This window comes from Salmo trutta, chromosome 13, assembly GCF_901001165.1.
Source record: "Salmo trutta chromosome 13, fSalTru1.1, whole genome shotgun sequence".
NCBI lineage: Eukaryota > Metazoa > Chordata > Actinopteri > Salmoniformes > Salmonidae > Salmo > Salmo trutta.
Genome location: NC_042969.1, coordinates 81598312 through 81604417, shown reverse-complemented (window position 1 = coordinate 81604417; position 6106 = coordinate 81598312).

The following is a 6106-nucleotide window of genomic DNA, read 5'->3' as shown; positions in this document are numbered from 1 at the left end:
AGAGAAAATTCCTCGTTATACGGTTACCGCACAGTCATTATTTTATAGTCATTTAGAATTAAGATCATTTTTAAATCCTAATTCTGGTCATCCTTAAATCTGCATTATGGGCTCTGTATCCAGCCTCAATCCCTTTGAATCACTGTTACTGTATTCTGAGGTGGCAGCAGTACAGATCAGAGTTCACTGTTACTGTATTCTGAGGTGGCAGCAGTACATATCAGAGTTATTGTAATAATCTCACAAGGAAGCGTGGCACAATAAATAACCTGACGACAATAATTTCTACTAGGTACCAGGTAGCTAGACTTCATAGTGAAACAGAGAGAGGCAGTTTAAACTGTCATTTAAGAAAACAAAACAATCGATATTAAGCGTTCAGTAAGGTGTCCTTAGTCCTGGTAATGTTTGTACTAGTTAGTATAATTCTCAACAAAAGAAAATGGCTTATTGTTGTTCATGAGCATTTATTTAATCAACCACTATTTCAGTGTTGCTTCACACTGAGGTTAAGAAAAAAAGATGTGTTTTTCCTTCCGTGGTCTTTTGAGCGTGGGGATGGTTCATTTTCAGGTGTAGTGTAGCATGGAGCATCATGCATCACAATGCAGTCTATTTATACACTGAGTGGTTGTGTGTTACTGCAAAGCATGCTTGAATCAACATGAAGAAATCCACTACCTTTTAGAATCTAAGAAATCAGACATTACCCTCTCTCTCTCTCACGCTGTCCCTCTCTCTCCTCGCTCTCTCTCCCTCGCTCTGTCTTTCCTCTCTCACACTGTCCCTCTCTCTCCTTCGCTCCCTCCTCTCACGCTGTCTCTCTCCCTCCCTCTCTCTCTCCCTTTCTCACGCTCTCTCTCTTGCTGTCCCTCTCTCCTTCGCTCTCTCACGCTGTCCCTCTCTCCTTCGCTCTCTCACGCTGTCCCTCTCTCTCACACCTCTCCCTCTCTCTCTCTCTCTCACAGTCCCTCTCTCTCTCGCTGTCCCTTTCCCTCCTTCCCTCTCTCACGCTGTCCCTCTCTCTCTCTCACACTGTCTCTCTCCCTCCCTCTCTCCCTTTCTCACGCTGTCCCTCCTTCCTTTACATACTGGTTTGTCTTTCCTTCTCAGTGGTGTATTTTAGTAAATGTTATTTAATAAGTTACTTGTAAATCCAGTTGTTGGTCTTTGTCGAATCCCAAACATGATCTGTCTGAAAATCTGTTCCAGTCAGTTCTAATGTAATAATTAGTTAGTAATGACCTCCATATCTGGGCGGCAGGTAGCCTAGTGGTTAGAGCGTTGGACTAGTAACCCAAAGGTTGCTAGATCGAATCCCCGAGCTGACAAGGTATAAATCTGTCGTTCTGCCCCTGAACAAGGCAGTTAACCCACTGTTCCTAGGCTGTCATTGAAAATAAGATTTTTTTTCTTAACTGACTTGCCTAGTTAAATAAATAAAGGTCAAATAAAATAAATAAATAAAAATATCCTGCCATTGGGGTTGGAACTGGTCTGCGTTTCTCGATTTCTGTATCTCTCTTCCTGAATGTTACCCCCCCTCTGTCTGTGGCTCTGTGCTCCAGCTCTCTCACTCGCTCTCCCCCTTTAAGCGTTGGTAAAGAGCAGCCCTCTGCTTGATGACACAGGTCGTGAGAAGTGAGGTGTAAAGGCAGACTGGAACCATGTAGATAACCAAGACTGTAGGTGTCTCATGTCGTCCAATCTGAGGTTTATCTCTGGATGTGGTGCCACTAAACCACCAGTCTAACATCAATCTCTAACTCATGAGGATCTGAGAGGATTGGGTGGGTTGAAGCAAGATGGATGTTCAACTCTACTGAATCATCCAGAAGGCTACTGTAGGTGGAGCTATTACCATGTTGCTTAAACCCATCATGTGCTTTAAGAGCAACAAAAAAAGGGGGGTGATTTTGGAACGGCCGATTATTCTACACCTCGGCCTAAAACAGGGAACAGAATGTTGGATTTCCTGAGCCGTGTAAAGTTGAGCGCTTTTTTACCAGAAGTGTTATTTAAGGTTTAAACTGCGATTTGGTATTTTATTATTCTATGGCACAAGTTTCAGCGGTTCTGCTAACACACTCACTCTGATGGGTCTCGTTGCAGATTTTCTCTCACACACACACACACACACGCTGTCACTTGTTCGCATGACTGTGTTTTTGATTTCAGGAGGTTTGGGGTCAATTCCACTTCCACTCTGTCATTTCAGGAAGGGAACTGAATTTCAACTTGTTCTCTGAATTGAAATGGAATTGACCTGAACCCTGATAAACACCTGCAGAGCTCAAAGGGGGATATATTTTAAGGTATTTTTATTCGTACACTATCAACTTATGATTCCTTCACCTTTTGTATCATTCCATCTCTGAAAACGTTTCCAAAAATGTGTGAAAGAAGTTAAAGATCCTTTTGAAGATGTTAAATGATTATTTGTTGTTGATGTTTGTGTATTATTCATTTCTTCACAACTATGGGAAGTCAAAATGGTGTTTGTATGTTGAAATATACCCTCAAACATGACCTCTCCCCCACTTCTCTTTTTCTGACTCTTCTTTTACATCAGTGGTCATGTCTTAGCAGTTTCCTCAAATGAAAACCCTACTATTGAAGGTATAGTGGACTTATTTTTGATGTTTTTTCCCCTCAATGTTCTGCAGCTTATTATTTCTAAAATAATAATTTGAAAACTAAAATGTGATGCAAAAAGTGGAAATTCCTCGTCTTCCAAAATACTTTTATCCCTGGAGCGAGTTTAGGAACAACCCCCTTGAAGTTTGGTACCCAGTTTGCACAAACAATGGTAACATTACCCTACAGTTGTGGCAAACCATGGCACAGCGTTTTCTCAACGTTGCGTGAACTGAATTGTATGTTAGCTATTGGTCCAGCGTTGCGGACCCATGTCAGGCTTGTGATATGAAGTGTAAATCTGTTTTTCTTTTTTTTTTTTTCTTCTTTTTTTTTTTTTTTTTTTTTTTTTTTTTGAAGACCAGTTAGTGATCTTCGTACCATAACTAAGCCAAGTTTGTAATTGTATAATATTTACTGTAAGATGTAGGCCATTGAATAACTATTAAAATGTTCCTATAAAAGGAATTCTGTCTTAGTCTCTCCTTTCAGAGTGGAAGTTTTTCGGTTCTGTGGAATATAGGTGTGTATTACGAGCAGTGTTATGACTAACAATAGTGATAGATGAATGGAGATGTGGGTGGGTACTATAAGGTGTGGTGACATTAGAACTGCTTTAAGTAATAGTAGAGGTGCATCCGTAGTCTCTGACTAGTGATGGTTTGTTTAAGCCTATACATTTCAGTTAGGTCCCATTGCCTTGAGCACATATTGTAGAACTCGTGCTGCTGATACTACAGACAGTGAAAGTGTGTTTGTGTAGAAGTAACTGATTGAGTAAGAGACTTCTGTCTGTCTTTCACTTCTCCATCCAAGCCCCCGGCAGGCTTTATAGGTAGTTGAGCAATACACACCACTCCCTATACATACACACACTGATGACACAAGCGGGGAGTCCAGCCAACAGAGTTTCAGAAGTCCAAACAGGATATGACAAGTGCCTGTATTAGGACCTGATGAACCCCAAGGGTCTCTGTCAGCTCTGTCATCAACCCCAGACTAATGTAGGAGTGAAGCTGAGAGCCCAGACTGATGGAGGAGTGAAGCTGAGAGCCCAGACTGATGGAGGAGTGAAGCTGAGAGCCCAGATCGCTGGAGGAGTGAAGCTGCGAGCCCAGACTGATGGAGGAGTGAAGCTGCGAGCCCAGACTGATGGAGGAGTGAAGCTGCGAGCCCAGACTGATGGAGGAGTGAAGCTGAGAGCCCAGACTGATGGAGGAGTGAAGCTGAGAGCCCAGACTGATGGAGGAGTGAAGCTGAGAGCCCAGACTGATGGAGGAGTGAAGCTGAGAGCCCAGACTGATGGAGGAGTGAAGCTGAGAGCCCAGACTAATGTAGGAGTGAAGCTGAGAGCCCAGACTGATGGAGGAGTGAAGCTGAGAGCCCAGACCGATGGAGGAGTGAATCTGAGAGCCCAGACCGATGGAGGAGTGAAGCTGAGAGCCCAGACCGATGGAGGAGTGAAGCTGAGAGCCCAGACCGATGGAGGAGTGAAGCTGAGAGCCCAGACCGATGGAGGAGTGAAGCTGAGAGCCCAGACCGATGGAGGAGTGAAGCTGAGAGCCCAGACCGATGGAGGAGTGAAGCTGAGACACCGATACAGAGAGGCGTCAGAAATCTGATCTAGGCCTGTCTCAAAACATTCACATCAGTGTCAGTACATCTACAACCAAATGTCCAGAAATGGAATGAATGTCCATGAAGGAAAGGTTTCATTTCCAGTCAGAAGAGTAGATGATCAGTGCAGAGGTCAGAACAGACATTTCCGCTGCAGTGGCATCCAACATACACACGGTCCAGGGAGACCATGATCTTTGTGGGGAAAATACCTGATAGTTCCAACAAATATCCTGATTCTAACGTTAGGTCTTATTAGGTTTACCAAACGGTGGGTTAGGACCCATGGGTGGGTAGTGGCTTCCCCGTAGCTCAGTTGGTAGAGCATGGTGTTTGCAACACCAGGGTTGTGGGTTCGATTCCCACGGGGGGCCAAGTACGAAAAAAAAAATGTATGAAATGAAAATGAAATGTATGCGTTCACTACTGTAAGTCGCTCTGGATAAGAGCGTCTGCTAAATGACTAAAATGTAAAATGTAAATGTAGTGGCTGACTCTCTCTTGAACACAGCTACAGAGCAAGCTGTCTTCAGGTGTCCAGGGGACATTGATCTTTGCACGAACATACAACAGAACTTTAGATAGCTCCAACAGAACTTTAAAAAAAATGAAATCTCCTGATATTCATCTTAGTACGTTTCCCACAACAAGAGCTTGAACACCATTAGTGGGGTAATGGCTGATTCCTTCTTAAACACAGCTGCAGAGCAAGTTTCCAGACCTAGCTGTTAGATCATCATGACCGAGATACTGAGGTTATTATTCATGTCAAATGGTGATGACCACCGACCATCCCTCATATCTATTATAATAAAGCTGTCTCTGTCTCCATCCTCCACTAGCGTCTGGGGCAGTACAGCTGGCTCTGTCTCCATCCTCCACTAGCGTCTGGGGCAGTACAGCTGGCTCTGTCTCCATCCTCCACTAGCGTCTGGGGCAGTACAGCTGGCTCTGTCTCCATCCTCCACTAGCGTCTGGGGCAGTACAGCTGGCTCAGTCTCCATCCTCCACTAGCGTCTGGGGCAGTACAGCTGGCTCAGTCTCCATCCTCCACTAGCGTCTGGGGCAGTACAGCTGGCTCTGTCTCCATCCTTACCTAGCGTCTGAGGCAGTACAGCTGGCCCTGTCTCCATGGTGGTGGGATCCTCCATGAACCTGTCGGGGATTGTTATCTTATGCTAATCTCCTTTATGTCGCTAGTTTTCAATAACTGACGTGGGCAAATAAAGGTTTAAAAAAACAGTTTGTTATGTTGTGCATGATAGCATAGATATACACTATACAGTATCAGTCAAAGGTTTGGACACACCTACTCATTCAAGGATTTTTCTTTGTTTTTGCTTAAACCAGTTCTACCAAATTTCTATCAACATGTTAAATGTGCAACCAGAGGGTAAAAATTCTAGATCACCTGTACTCCACACACAGAGACACGTACAAAGCTCTCCCTCGCCCTCCATTTAGTAAATCCGACCACAACTCTATCCTCCTGATTCCCGCTTACAAGCAGAAATTAAAGCAGGAAGCACCAGTGACTCGGTCTATAAAAAAGTGGTCAGATGAAGCAGATGCTAAACTACAGGACTGTTTTGCTATCACAGACTGGAACATGTTCCGGGATTCTTCCGATGACATTGAGGAGTACACCACATCAGTCACTGGCTTTATCAATAAGTGCATTGAGGACGTCGTCCCCACAGTGACTGTACGTACATACCCCAACCAGAAGCCATGGATTACAGGCAACATTCGTACTGAGCTAAAGGGTAGAGCTGCCGCTTTCAAGGTGCGGGACTCTAACCCGGAAGCTTATAAGAAATCCTGCTATGCCCTGCGACGAAACATCAAACAG